Source organism: Leptinotarsa decemlineata, unplaced genomic scaffold (assembly GCF_025532065.1).
Source record: "Leptinotarsa decemlineata unplaced genomic scaffold, Ldec_3_MD MMD2_tig00000133_RagTag_RagTag, whole genome shotgun sequence".
Classification (NCBI taxonomy): Eukaryota; Metazoa; Arthropoda; class Insecta; order Coleoptera; family Chrysomelidae; genus Leptinotarsa; species Leptinotarsa decemlineata.
In genome coordinates, this window is record NW_027412542.1 from 3513601 (window position 1) to 3529485 (window position 15885).

Consider the following 15885-nt stretch of genomic DNA (forward strand, 5'->3'; position numbering starts at 1 on the left):
CTTTCTTTCTATGTATATCATACCTATACCTAACTAGTCAAGTTTCGGACTTATGAACATTTATTTGTGAAAATGTCCGTTCAGAATGGGATTTCCATTCGGTATTTGGTAAGCAGGCCATGATTACTATTTGACAGTAGCGTTGTGACATTCTCCTAATAATATCGACATTTTCGTCACTTCAGAAGTTGCAAATACCTTCAAAACGATGGAACAAAACTATTCAAACGAAGTTCTTATGAATTTGTTTATTATTTTTGGACAGTGTGACAAAATTATCAGCAGAACATGTAGAAAGTTCAATGAAATGTATCCGAATCTACCGCCAATGAACCTCAAGAAATTTATACGAATTCAGAACAATTTCAATATGCTTGGATAAACTTTAAAAAAGCACCAAGAAAGTCATGATTTTCGAAGAAAAAAATTGAAATTAATTTTTATTTCGAAAACGGTAACAGATAGGTATAGGGAAATATCAAGAAAAGTTGTCGGGCAATTGTTGGAGATTCCAAAAATAATATTATATACAGAGTGTTCTATTTGAAAAATCAAAGTTGCTACTGCTTTCTAATAGAAGCGGCAACACCGCATTGTCGAAAATATTTTAGTTGGCTAGAGAATGTCCGAATATGCCCTCCATTAAATTTTCAAAGTGATCCGTTGTCTGGTTCACCAGAAACGTCTAATGTGCCATCCACCGTGAATCAGCCTGTATATTAATATAATAATACTTACCTACTTTGTGTAATCAAAAACTTATTATGAAATAATTATTTTACATTTTAATGTATTGAAAATATATTTGAATATAAATTTGATAAGGTATTTTATCTTTAAAAGGTAAAAATTGTTTGATGTTGTATAATATATTATACTTATCACATTATTATATATCTTACATTTATATTAATTTATTCAAAGGAAATTTTAAGGAAGTGAAGTGAGTTAATATATTTTGATTTTATCTTTTTTCAACAGCTGTACATTTCTGACAATTAAAATGGAATTTTTCTGAAAATCTTTAAATTTTTAATAATGTAAAAAAAGTATCAGTTTTCTTCTTCTCATCTTCTGGACGTTTAGGAATTTCTGTTTCATCGTCATCATTTTCGTTGTACTGAATCGTTGTTTCCAGACCTTCCAGAATTTCTGGGTCAAATGCACTCCCTTCTTCACTGTCACTTTGCAATGATACAGCATTTAGGCAAGCTTGCCCATTACACAGACCACAAGCTAAAATGCATTGCAACCCCGATTTTCTACATCCCCACCGTGAACCACATCCATTTTCACAATTACAAAATGAAGTATTCAAATGTTTTTAAATATAATATATTAACTGATAAATAATACAAATTATTCAAAATTGAGGGTAATATTCACAAATATTAACGGATGACGTTGGATTACAGTGCGCACGGCAGAGCGCTGCGCGTTTACAGCCATCTATCTCGAAAACTATTGAGCGCATGAAAAAAAGGTTCAAATAAAGTTTATCCTAAATTTTATGCTTTACAATTTTTATAATACATGTTACCATCATTAGAGCAATAGAAACTGAGATAACAACGAAAAACTGTTTTTTTTTACTTTTGACCTTGTATAACTTCCGGTACAGACACGATATTTCATGATACTTTTGAGTCAGCTTTAAGAACGCCATAATAAAGGTATATACAAATATTTACTTAGTGCTGGGCTTGATACATCTTCGATGCTTGTGCAGACGTAATCTATAATGCTCAATGAAAATTTAGATATTCGGGTATCTATATGCATGACTAGATTAAAGCAGTCTACCCACAGTCATATTGTTAATGAATTTATACCTGACCTATTCAGGTAGATTCATTCATCAGAAAGTAGGCATACAAATAGGTAATATGTTAGAGTATAAACTAGTTGTAATTTTGAATTAACTTATTATTTAATGCTTGAGAAAGCTATTGTATAGCGAAACACGTGTCGCGGTTTTTTAAAACCCTCTATAGTATTGGCCAATTCTATTCAATTAAGATACATATGTTTTCGGATGAAAATTAGAAAGATATCTAGAGAAAACTTCATCAAGTGTTGTTCCATGTCTTGCGGAAGCCTAATTTCGATTATTCATTTGTATTTCTCATTTATCTGTCAATGTATGATAGTTTTCTCCTAATTTTTCAGAGCCTATTCGACCGAAAATTTGTGCTCGCACCCCTCCCTCTTGCCCCTACAATAATATACGAAACGTAACTCTCTCTCTTTTTATCTTCACTAACTATGGTGTTACCACGGTCAATTTTTTTGAAGAGCGAAATGATTTTCAAATCTTTTGATGCAAAGATATCTTTATTTTTTATTATCACCAAAAATTATTCAAAATTATACAGTATTGTAACGAAAACTTAATAATAATAATATAACGGTGTGGGGAGTGGTCATTGGTTGATAATGCTGGCGCGCTCTTCCGTATGTATCGAGGCTTCGGGGGATAGAGCCTGACCAGCGCACACTACGGTGAAAAAAAAGTAATAATAATTTTATTAACCATTATCGCTACATAATGTACATATGGTGAGTCAATGATTGTAATATACACTGTGTCCGTAAAGTATGGAACAAATTCATTTTTAGCTAAACAGGTCATTTTAAGAAATAATCCTGAAACACGTCGATTTTTGATGTTAATTTACCGTATTTTGAAATGATAATCTAATATACAGGGTGAATTACGTTCGAGTAATGACGTCACCGTCATTTTTTTCAAATGGAATACCCCCATTTCGTCTCAATTTTCGGATTACTTCTAGCTGAGCTGATTCCAAAAATGTATCACATGTTGATTCCAATTGGTACAGGGTGGACAAAAATACAGTAGTTGTGTGTGTGCTAATAAAGTAACGCCTAACATTCTTTATTAGGTAAATTAACAATATTATCAAAAATACTTATTGTCTACCGGACAGAATATGCTGGAATACATGACTTTATATTAAATGTTCGAACTGCAGCCCTTGCTGTATTTGACAGTAACCCAAACGGTGTACAAATTCTTGTTGAACCTTGTGTATGGTTTCTTGCGTAATATCGTTTATTTCTGTTCGAATTTTCACTTGTACATCTTCAATATTTGCTGGTTTCGTTTTATAAATAACATTCTTCAGATGGCCCCACCGAAAAGAATCCAAAGGATTTAAATCTGGTGGCCTCGCTGGCCATTCAGTGGGTCCACGTCTACCAATCCACCTGTTCGGAAAAATTTCATCTACGTACCTTCTAACATCTACAGCATAATGTGGAGGTGCACCAGTCTGTTGAAACCATAAACTTCCATCAAAACCTCCAGGATTACGTCTGCTGGGAAATAAATTACGTAAAGTAGGTACGAGATACTCCCTTAAAAACTCAAGGTACTTTGCCCCGTTTAAATTACCTTCGATAAAGTAGGGTCCAATGATTCGATTTCGTACAATTCCAGCCCATACATTTACCTTTTGAGGGTATTGTGTATGATGCTCACGCATCCAGTGGGGGTTTTCTTTCGCCCAGTATCTACAATTCTGACGGTTAACCTCACCATTTAACGTGAAAGTGGACTCATCAGAAAAAATAATGTTTTGTATCAAGAGAGGGTCTCGGTGACATTTATCCATCATTTCTTCGCAAAATTGGAGTCGTCTATCGGGATCATCTTCGTTTAATTCTTGCACAAGTTTGATTTTATAAGGATGCTTCAATAGTTTGTGTACCGTTGTTTTGCCAACACCGATTTCGATACTAACTTTACGAACAGAAGTGTGCGCATCTTCTTCAAAACTCAGTAAAACATCTAATGCTGTATCAGCATTTGCAGAGGGACGACCTGATTTGCGTAGGGGAGAGGGGGGTACATTGGGACACGGGGCACATATGGACATTTCAAATTTTTGCGCCATTAAGCATAAAGTTGAGTTGTAATGCTTATCGTTAGAGCGCACCACGTACCTTTTTTATTGTAGAAAAGTTTCGAAAGCGTCAAGCGACTCAGTACCTAGTTACAGTTTGTTACGTGCACGTGTCCGGCGTGGTAAATAAATCAGAAATCGTTTGAGATCGAATATTTTTCAAGTGGATGCTAGAATTAACTCTGTTGAAATTCTGAAGGTAAGTGGAATTGTTTATGCTCATTATGTCTGTAAGTGCTGATGTTATTGTTTATTTTAGTTATTTATATAAACCCATTTTGTTTATAAGAATGATTGGGGCAGATTGGGACATCTAGTCGGGGGCACATATAGACACTGTCTCAATCTGCCCCAGAGAAAAATGTGGGAATTGACTGCATTTTTTTTCAGGCATCAACATGGTAAGGACTTACAAGAGGAAGACCAATCGTTCTGATATATCAGAGGAAAACATAATGGCCGCTGTCGAAGATGTTTTGCAAGGAAGACTTTCAATAAGAACTGCAGCCACAACCTACAATTTGACGAAATCGACCCTGGGTAAGAGACTGAAAAAAATAAAGAGACGACGTTTCGAAAATCCTGGCCAAGACCATGACGCTCCTGACAGACAAGATTCAGATGATCTAATATCATTTGCATCACCATTCCAGTCAAAGTATTCGTCTCAACAAGTTTTTACAACTGCTCAAGAAGAACAACTGGCCAAATATTTTATCCAGAGTTCGAAAATGAATTATGGTCTCACATATACACAAGCTCAAAAGCTGGCATATGATTATGCCAAAAAACTAAATGTGAAGTATCCGCCGAGCTGGAATAACTCGTTATCCGCTGGAAAGGATTGGATGAAATCATTCATGAAGAGGTATCCAATTTTGTCATTGAGGAGGGCAGAAAATACCAGTATGGCAAGAGTCTCGGCATTTAATGAAACAAATGTGAAGGAATTTTTCGATAATTTACAGAGAGCTTTAGAAAAGTATAAGATTACACCAGAACGAATCTACAATTTGGATGAAACAGGTGTTGCCACTGTTTTAGATGCACCAAAAGTTATTGCCAAAACTGGCACAAAACAAGTTGGTCAGGCAGTATCCGCCGAACGGGGAGAGCTTGTTACATTTTGCGCTATAATAAGTGGAGTTGGAAATACAATTCCTCCTGTTTATGTGTTCCCAAGAGCCAAATTCAAGGATGTTTTTATGAAAGCAGCGCCTACAGGAAGTCTTGGATTAGCTAACAAGTCAGGGTCAGGATGGATGACATCTATATTATTCTTGGATCTGATTAAACACATACAAAAGCATACAAAATGTACGAAAAATGAACCAATATTGATTGTTTTGGACAACCATGAGTCTCACACCAGTCTTGAAACTATTTTATATTGTAGGGAGAACGGAATCATTTTCGTTACGTTTCCCCCACATTGTACGCACCGCCATCAGCCTCTTGACATTGCCCATTTAAAACATATTTGAAGCAAGCTTTCAATGATTGGTTAGTAAACCATCCTGGCAAAAGGATATCTATATATGAAATCGCAGAATTGACAGAAAAAGCGTATCAGAAAGCTTTCACTCTGGCCAGCATATGTTGCGGGTTTAGAAAAACCGGGATTGTGCCATTTGATAGAGGTATTTTTAAGGAAGATGATTTCGTTGCTGCATCCAGTAGCAACAGACGCACCATCAACATCTGTGTTGGTCAGTAGCACTTCATCAACTTCATTACAGTCGGATGTCATATCTCCAGACATAATACGGCCCTATCCCAAAGCAGAGAGAAAGATATCAAATTCAAAAGGAAGACAGCCCGGAAAATCACGAATTTTAACAGAGACGCCAGAAAAAGATAGACTGGAAGAAAAAAAAATAGCTAAGCAAAAGAAGAAGCAAGTTAAACATAACCTATTTGATAATGTTGAGCAACAAGCGAATGATTCAGATGATTCCGGAGAGAAAGTGAGCTATGCACATGATAAATCTGACTGTTTGAGTGAAATGGACCGTGAAAATTCTGACGAAGAATTCATGCAAGATGTAGAAGCTATCATAGATCCTGAATCTGGGATGCCAAATATCAAAGTCGGTGACTTTTTGCTGGTTAAGTATTGCACGAAGAAAACCCAAACATATTATGTAGGAGAAGTGGAAGAAATTGTCGACGGAAAATATTTCATGAATTTTCTCAGGAAGACAGGAACTGGATTTACCTTACCCCAAGTACCTGATAAGGACCTAATAGAATTGGAACAAGTGGAACTAAAACTACCTAAGCCAAGAACGTCTGAAACAACTGCAAGGTCTAGTTCAATAAAACGGTTTCAAGTTGACTTCGCCGCCTATAATGTCAACTAAATCAAATGAAAATGTTGTTTAATGTATTTTTTATTTTTATTTTACTGTTTATACGATTTATGTTAGATCATACCACCTTTATTCACCAAGTGAATATGACTCAAAACTTTTTTAATAAAGAAATTTGTTTTTGTCCACATCTGCCCCTACATTGTCCAAATCTACCCCAGCCAAGGGGCGCATCGGGACATTTTGAATACTTGGTAAAATCTCAAAATCTGATTTATCTATTAGTGGATAAGCGCTAAGCCTATGGTGATAGATAGTACACTTATAAATGTAAACAACATAAAATTATTTGATCAATATATCGAAAGCCAAGCTCTACATAGCTAATTATATTTGTAGCGTCCCAATGTCCCCCCTTCTCCCCTACATTTGCAACCGAACCAGTTTCTCGAAATTTCGTTTCCAGCTTACTGACTGTTGAACGCGTTATAGGTCTTTCTGGATATTTATCATTAAACAAATTGCACACTTCCATCTGAGTTCGCGATCTGTCTCCATACCCAATCATCATAAGTATTTCAATTCTTTGTTTTACACTCAACTCAATTTCTACTTCCAATTAAATCTAAGCAATCATTCGAATATTCACGAATACCAAAAATATTGTAGTACTAAACTGTCACTGACCATCAATAAATTACTAAACAAATAATGATATTTCACAAAAACTAGACGACTATGTTTTTTATAAATGTAGATAAGAAATAATTTCTTTCATATTCTGTTTGCTAGACCACAAGTACCAAACATGTTTGGAAACAGCTCATTTTTATTACTCTAAACATGTAGCAAACTATGGGGTGTTACATTTAAACCAATTGCCGTTAGACAATAAGTATTTTTGATAATATTGTTAATTTACCTAATAAAGAATGTTACGCGTTACTTTATTAGCACACACACAAAACTACTGTATTTTTGTCCACCCTGTGCCAATTGGAATCAACATGTGATACATTTTTGAAATCAGCTCAGCTAGGGTAAACTGAAAATTGAGACAAAATGGGGGTGTTCCATTTAAAAAAAATGACGGTGGCGTCATTACTCGAACGTAATTCACCCTGTATATTAGATTATTATTTTGAAATACGGTAAATTTATATCAAAAATCGACGTGTTTCAGGATTATTTCTCAAATTGACCTTATAGCTAAAAATGAATTTGTTCCATACTTTACGGACACAGTGTATGTTATATACATATTAAGAATAAAAATAATAGTAAGTCATACTTGAATAACAAATTCAAGAATAAAGATAAAATCTAAATATAAAAACATGAAACACGGCACCAAATATATAAATCTCACAATTTAAGAACAAATACATATATTATATTAAATTGGGAATTATTCCCAGGAATTATCACTCCAACAGTATTTTGATCTATATAAAAACATTTTTTTATTAAGAATAGTTTCGTATTATTCTTAAAGATTTCATATGATTTCGACTCCTTGATTGAATCAGGTAATTTATTGTGAAGTGAGATAGCATTGTATATTGGAGAATTTTCAAATTTATTTGATTTGTGTGAGGGTATCCTTAACATACCACCATGACGTGTATGATAATTATGAGTATAACCATCCGTTTTAAAAGATGCAAGATTATTTCTTACATAAGTCACACATTTGAATATATATATATATATATATATATATATATATATATATATATATATATATATATATATATATATATATATATATATATATATATATATATATATATATATATATATATATATATATATATATATATATATCTATATGCATGGAACTGATAATATATTTTCCATTACAAGAATAGGTTTGCAGCTATCACGATAATCCATATAAAAATCAGTCTTTTCAATCACTTTTGGGCAACAAATATTCTATTAAAATCTCTACCACATTCCCATGACATTATATTTAAGAAAATATGCGGATATGCCATTGCAAAGTATATACTTGAGAGATTTTTTTTATCTACAAGCAATTTCATCTGCTTAATCGCGAAGAATGCTGCACTAAGTTTCTTGCAAACCTCATCAATATGTAGATCCCAATTTAAAAATTCATCTAACATGGTTCCTAGAAATTTAACATCATGTGCCATGGCTATTCCATCAGTTATATCAACTCCATCTGGAATGTTATTTTTTCTATTATAAAATTTCATCGAAACAGATTTGGAGGTATTTAATATCAAATGATTGCATTCACAACATGACGTAAATCTATCAATAACCTCTTTGACTCTTGTTAAAACATCTTCCAGTGTAGACCCAGTGATTGTCATTGTGGTATCATCTGCAAACATAGTTATGTGGCAATTGTTAACATATTCTGAGAGATCATTAACAAATACCACGAAAGGTAAAGGTCCCAGTACTGATCCCTGAGGAATTCCTGATGTCACATCATGTTCCTTGGACACAATATTGTTATATTCAACTGTCAAATGCCGACCACTCATATAGGATTTTATCCAAGTCAGTATGTTATGTGGAAACCCAAGCCTCTCTAACTTTATATATAGAAAATCTGATGAAACGGTGTCAAATGCCCATTGACAGATCAAAAAAAATACTAATTACAAAACTATTGGCATCAACTTCGGAGTAAATGTTATTGAGATAATCATAGGCAGTGGTTTCTATGGAACGATCCTTCCTAAATCCATGTTGATTATTACATAGTATATTATTTGACTCTAAATAATTCTAGTAGCCACCTCTTTTTCATACAATTTCGAAAGAGAACAAAGTAATGAAATTTGTCGGTAGTTATTCAGGTCATTTCTATTTCTTTTTTTAAAAAAAAGGAATGACTAATGCTTTCTTGAACTCTTCTGGAAAGTAGCCTAGCATGTAGGATTGATTCATTAGATAAATGGGAGGAGATACAATAAGCTCAAATATTTCTTCAACAACTGGTATTGACATGTCATCTGATCCACTCGAATTTTTATTTTTCATTAATCTCAATGCAGCATGAATTTCAGCTTCAGTAATCGGTCCATTCTCGAATGAGTGTACAATATTGACATTTGTACTGGTTGTACAAGGTAATGTTAGATTTTGACCTAAGTGTGTTTTAGCAGACCTAAGTCGTTTTAGCAAAATTTGCAAAATGATGGGCAAATAGGTCTGCTACAGCAGAAGGGTGTTTAACCACAACTGATTCATGATGGAGAGTGATAACATTATCAGCATAACACTTTCTTTTTCTTCCAAACTCGTTGTTTACTATATTCCACGTTTTTTTAGTTTTGTTACTGGCATTGTCAATTTTAGTGGAAAAGTAACTAATCTCTTTTTGCTCTACGTTATTCTTATGTTGTTTCAGCCTAGATTTGTATACAGCCATATTACTAGGGTCAACTTCTCGATCAGTTGTAATTAGATGCAACATATCTCTTAGATATTTTCCTTCCTGGGCAACATCGTCAGAAATCCAGTTATTATTAATGCCCTTCTTTACAACAGTTTTTCTTTTGGGGCATGAGACATCAAAACACCAAGAGAAGGACTCTAAGAAAAAAGAGAATCCATCATGAATAGTCGTATCATATAACGTTGGAAACCATATTGTAGTACTGAGTCTAGTTCTTAATTCATTAATGCTACTAGTATTGACACTTTTTTTTACTATAACTGATTCAACAGAACTTTTTTTTTTCATTATTATTCACTTTTTATTTTTTAACAGTTAATATGTGGGATATGATCTGCAATGTTTGGTTGTACCAATATACAGTTATAAATTTCTTTACAGAAATTGGTTACCATATAATCAATACTAGTGCTGGTAGTGTGATGTTGGTGAATATTCTTGTAGGGCCCAACATATTGAATTTCAATTTGAATGAGTTGAATAGATCCTTCAATAATTTGGGTATTAGTATCGTTGTATCGTTCACCAGATAATCTATATTGAAGTCCCCACACAAAATTATATTTTCAGTTTTATTCTCAGCAAGTTTTAATGTATGTAATAAACAATCAAAAAATAGATTCAAATCTCCACTTGGAGATCTATAAATGGTGATAACTATAACTTTAAAGCTATTAATTTTTTTTCAATGTAAGCATTTCCTCATATTTATATTCAATACTATCAAATCACAAAACATCAAAATAAAATAGGTATTTCTGAACAAATCAATTGTTCCTATCAAGAGATACATATGTTCGAACACATTTTTGTAGTTGTAAAAAACAATATTAGGAAGAAAATCTGTTTGCACATTATCAGTGCCAAATCTGTTATATTATTTCACAATTATCACGTATTTGTCTAGACCCTAGATCATTTTCACGGTCAGTGCCAAAAATCATTCAAACTTATAATAGGGGGTGTCGGCGCCTCATAGCCATCGAACTTCTCCAACTTTATTCATAACACCATTCGCGCTTGATCTCACCACAAAATAATGCTTCAGAAAGCGCTGGACTCGTCCGTAGAGCAGGCGAACAATCAGAGTAGTCACTGCTTCGCTGAAACATCGACGCTTCGGGGTTGAATTCTCTCTCGTTTTCAGTTTTCAGTCATTCACACGTGTGTGCCGAATCGCGTTGGCGGCTTCTTTCGTGACATGTGTTCGTTGTTTATAAACAATCAGTGAAATTAGTTAACTGACATTGTGATTCGGGAAATGTTTCGTTCGTGTCCGACATGCTAGCTGCATGTGCCTTTTGCTGGTATGTTGATATGTACTGCGATTTAGATGTCAATCACTAATTAATTTTTAGTTTAGATCGAGTTCCATTACTCCGTCTGACACTTTCTCAGTTGACGGTGACGATGATTAATTTCTTTCCTCAATGGAAAATTTCTCACTTTAATCAAGTTATATTTTGAGACTTATATTTTACCAGTGTCTTCATATTTTACTGTACAGTGGTTTATGTCACAGAAAGTGTTTTCTTGCGTTATATATGGTGGTAGTGGCAGGATGTTTTTTCATATTGACGGTTTAGTGGAATGATTCAATTACATTGAGATGAAAAATAAATTAACCATGTACAAAGAAAATTTTGGGCATACTTTTGAGGAGGACGGTACTTGTTGCAATAATTGTTTTTGATGGTATGAACAACTTACAAAAAGAAGTTTGAACAAAAACTACGATGCCTAATAGTTTTGTTCACATTACATTTTCTGGTCACGTAAACTTTTTGACTTTTGCCGTTGATAAAATTCCAGCCGACTGAACTATATTTGACACTTTGATCATAGGGTGGAGAACCATCCCTGAAAAATACAAGCAGAGCAGATTTCTTCTTCAATTGTCAAGTTTCAAAAAATATGTTTTTCCAATAAATCCAGAACATTATTGAAAACATGTGATATTGTTTTTTATGTTTACTATAAAATTATTTATGAAAATTCTCGCATTGAATTCATAACCTAGATATACAAGTTTGGTACACGAAAACGAAACATGAACTGCAACACACAATGACTTGATTTATGATTTAACAGTGTTTTGAACTTGCTTCCTCTGAGAGGGGTAATTATCAATCAACATTTTTCAATACTGATGATCATTGGCATTTATATAAAATTAAATAATTCATTCGAAAAGTTTCGGCATATTCTGAAGCGTTTTTGAGGTGATTCGATAAGACTCGTCAACAATTCTGTGAGCTAAATCCTCTAAAGACTGATTGTGTTCCATCGCGGTTTCTAAGTTTTCCCAAAAATAGAAACCAAGAAGCGACAAATATGTTGACCATGGATCCAACTCAATACTACCTCTTCTTCCGAACTAGCTCAGTGGAAAATGTTTGTTCACATACTAACAAGGAGCAACGTCCAGTTGAAACATTGAATAATCTTCATTTTGTTGGCACTGGATTGGTAGAAGAGGTACTTAGCATTAAATGGCCACCTTAGCCACCAGATTTGTCCCTCCTATATTCAGTATTTGATTCTCCGAAAATTATCACTTTTTCTTGAAGTTTGCTCACTTTATCGATCAATTGTTCAACAAAAATCAGTATGATATCATTGATAATATTTTTCATTAATTCATTATTGGAAATATTACTTAGATTCAATTGAAATTATTCGGACTCTATGACCATCTATATCAAATAATGCCTCAGTGAAAAAAAGTATATAACTTTCCGCACTATTGGTTTCATTCGTGAATTTGGCCTCAGTTAAGTTTGAGTGTGAAATTCATAGCGTAAATTGGATATTGCGATATTCCAAAATCTATTGGGGTCTTTGCTTAGGATCAACGGTCTGAATGATGTACTAGTTAAAGAATACATTCGATTCTAACAAATTTGCAGGGAACAAAATGGCTTTTAATGAGAAATCGATTGTAGTTATTTGTCCATGAGGAGATTTGGACTGAAAGCAAGATAATGGTTGGATTTATTTCTATAGACTAGTGTCTACATACAGTGCATTTCTTTGATGCCCCCCCCACTTTTATTTTTTGAACGGGTCAACTCAAAAAATTGGAATTTGGGATATTGACACTAATGCATGAATACTTTATTTTGAAGTTCAATTGACAGATAAAACTTTTCAGATGGCAACTAGGCGCCATCTGTGGACACATCTTTTTGAAGCTCCTGACAAATGCTTCACAACCCTAGAATATCAAGTCAATATCTTTAACTACCACAAAATGGCGGAACATTCAATAATTGACTGAATACATTAACATTTAACTATATAATATCAGGTAATGAGCTGGAGATCAGTTCAGAATATGCTCGACATGGTTGCCTTGAACTTTTTGATATATGAACAGCATATCCGTATTTCACGCCAAACATTTTCAAACACAGTAACGTCAATATCTCTACAAATATTTATTATTCTCTGCCGTATATCCAATATTGAAGCAGGTTCAGTTTCGTACACCTTTTGCTTCAAATAGCATCATGAAAAAATTCCAAAGATGTCAAATCTGGCAAGCGGGCTGGCCAATCTGTAGGACCTCGACGGCCAATCCAATGACCAGGAAAAGTAGTACAAATAGTTTCTTACTTATCTGGAGTAATGTGGTGGTACTACATCTTGTTGGAATACAATATCCATAACGAATTCAATAGGATTCGCTTCGAATCTTGCTGAAAATTGTTAAGACCAATAATTACACAAGAGTATAATGCTTTCGGGTGCTTGCGGAAGTTTGAAAATGGCAGTGTGATATAAAAACTATGAACAGTGACAACGATCCCATTCCAATCAGCCTTGCCTTATGTTCACTCTTTCAAAAACTTTCACGAAAAATTTCTCACCAAATTGTACTTTTCGTAGACGAATATCTAAAAGATATTCACTGTGTTATGTGAACAATAATTGAGAAGTTAGTGTTGACAATTCAGCATAATTCACATCTTCATGATACCAACTTCGTTGGCGAAACGCGCACCCTAAATAGTTTTACAGTTCTGTTATGTCTAAGCATTATTTGTGTTGGGTTCAATATCTACCTCTCAGGCTGTGGTAGAGTTTATAAATGAACTTCTTGATCTGATGAAGTAATCTTGGTTGGTGAAAACACGTCTAGAAGAATGTTGTTGTAGTTTTGTGAATCGTGAGAAATTTTAGGATGGAATCAATATTGAGTACTTTCTGTTTTTTCACTTATTTCAGTATGATATAGTGGATGGTGACAAACTCAGAAAAAAATCCATTTGAAATATGTTTTTCCATCAACTAGCTGTAGCCCCCTTACAAATAACAATTCTCAGAAGTCGAAACTTGTGTGATCTAGGAATTAACGAAGTCTCACCTTCTAACGTGCGATACCTAGCACGGGTTGGACAAATGGCAGTGAAAATCGATCGTCCGTCCTCGCGGCTCGAATCACTGATTCACCTGACTGTCGATTCAATGAGTGGAACAGACCACTCATGCCCACTCAACTAGCGTTGGGCCACCACTTTATATTTGGACTTTCAATCCAATATTTTCAATAATTTCTCCTAAATCATCGATTCTAACTATTATTCACGTAAATAACTTTCGCTACCGAAATATTCAAAATGTCAAGATAAACTGTAGAATTTTTAGAAGCTATTTTCAATTTATTCTTGAATTTTACATTGACGGATATCACTTCGCTAAAAAAAGTTGATGCGAACAACAGAATGGAAACCATCAATATCGTCACTGACGTAAATGTCGATCGTTCATGGATTTTTTGTAGTTTATTTTCTTTGTAAAATACCAACAGAATTCGCATATCCAATTGATTGAAAAGAATTCGGTTCGCTGAAGTTTGTGTATTACTCTCCGACTATTCGAAGACAAGAGACACAAGAAGAAAAAAGACTTTGTGTTTTGTACAAAAATTTCAATATTTCGATAAAACAAAAATCACTGACTTTTTCTTGGAAAATACTCGTATCTAAAGTATCTCTCCACTGATGTCTATGCTGTATACAATGAGCATCATGTGTTACCTCTTCCTATTCCATTCGTTACTGGCTTTATTTACTGATGGTGAAAACAGCCGAAAATAATTTAGACGAATCTGACATGAAAATTATTTTGTAATAGAACCCCCTTTCCTTGTGCAGTGTATATGAAGAATTATTTGAACACTTTTCATGAAAGACTATGGATCGGGGGCCAATAGTCTGTGGAATGGCATCCAAGATCACTAGATCTAACCCCATCTGATTTATTTCTATGAGGATACCTGAAGTCTAGAGTATACGACTCAGTTTACTCTGTTCAGTCCCCTGATATTGCAGACAGTGATTTGGGAGTTGCTATTGGTTATGTTGAATAGCAACCGCAATTATCATACTAGTTTTCCTTGTGTACTGATGATAGAAGAATTCTGATGACTGTTAGAGATAGAAATAGTGCAAGATGATGCTCTCGAATCAGTTCCAAACCGGAGATCCGATTGGAGTTACTTGAGATACTTGAAAAATTTCAATTCATAGGATAACATAGGAATATTTTGGAATTGGATTGGAATTTGTATTCACTACTTGTAGTTTGGTATATAAGTGTGAAGTTTTGATGAACAATAAAGATGAATGACCGAATGATTGATCGAGCAACGAGTATTGGTATCTGTGGAAGTATATCATACACTACTCGCTGCTAGTTAATATATTTTTCTGGTCTGGAAGCAGAATTCCATTCGGATAAAAAAAAACAGATAGAAGTAGTCGTAAAATACAGACAATGAATATGGAGAATTGATAATGTGATTACCTTCTACCATTATCGAACATTGGGGTTCGATCGAAGGGTTGCGGCCCGGCATATTCGAAAAACCATTGTGCACCGGCTTATAAGGATTATACAGAAATTATTCACGTCCTTCATAACCCGAATAATGCAATTACCGACTCAGGAATTATTCGGGAAAAGCTTTCTGTGTTGGACATACCCGCTCACTTCGAAATTAATATGCAAATACAATGTCGTCCAATAGCTAGACCGGAACTTTTATTAATTCACGATCATTCCCATAACGGCATTTATTATTCAGTAAGGCAATTATGGAGTAGTTGATTGAATAGGGGTGAATATTTTTCCATAAAATGGACGAAAACTCCCGCAAACTCTGCTTTTGTTCGGGTTATAATTTTGGTAGTTTCTA

General features: G+C 34.1%; 1 protein-coding gene across 5 annotated transcripts in view; it reads left to right on the top strand.

The window, feature by feature from the left end:
* Grip (Glutamate receptor interacting protein) overlaps nt 1-15885 on the top strand; it is a 398341-nt gene that overhangs the window by 3641 nt on the left and 378815 nt on the right. For 3 of the 5 annotated variants that reach the window (XM_074172565.1, XM_074172570.1, XM_074172571.1), the window contains exon 1: nt 10750-10990. The exons of 1 other annotated variant lie outside the window; for it this stretch is intronic. The gene's annotated coding sequence lies outside the window, so the exon portion shown is untranslated. Of the gene's footprint in view, nt 1-10748; nt 10991-15885 lie in introns of those variants that run through there. One more of the 5 variants, XM_074172569.1, reaches the window with a different exon arrangement.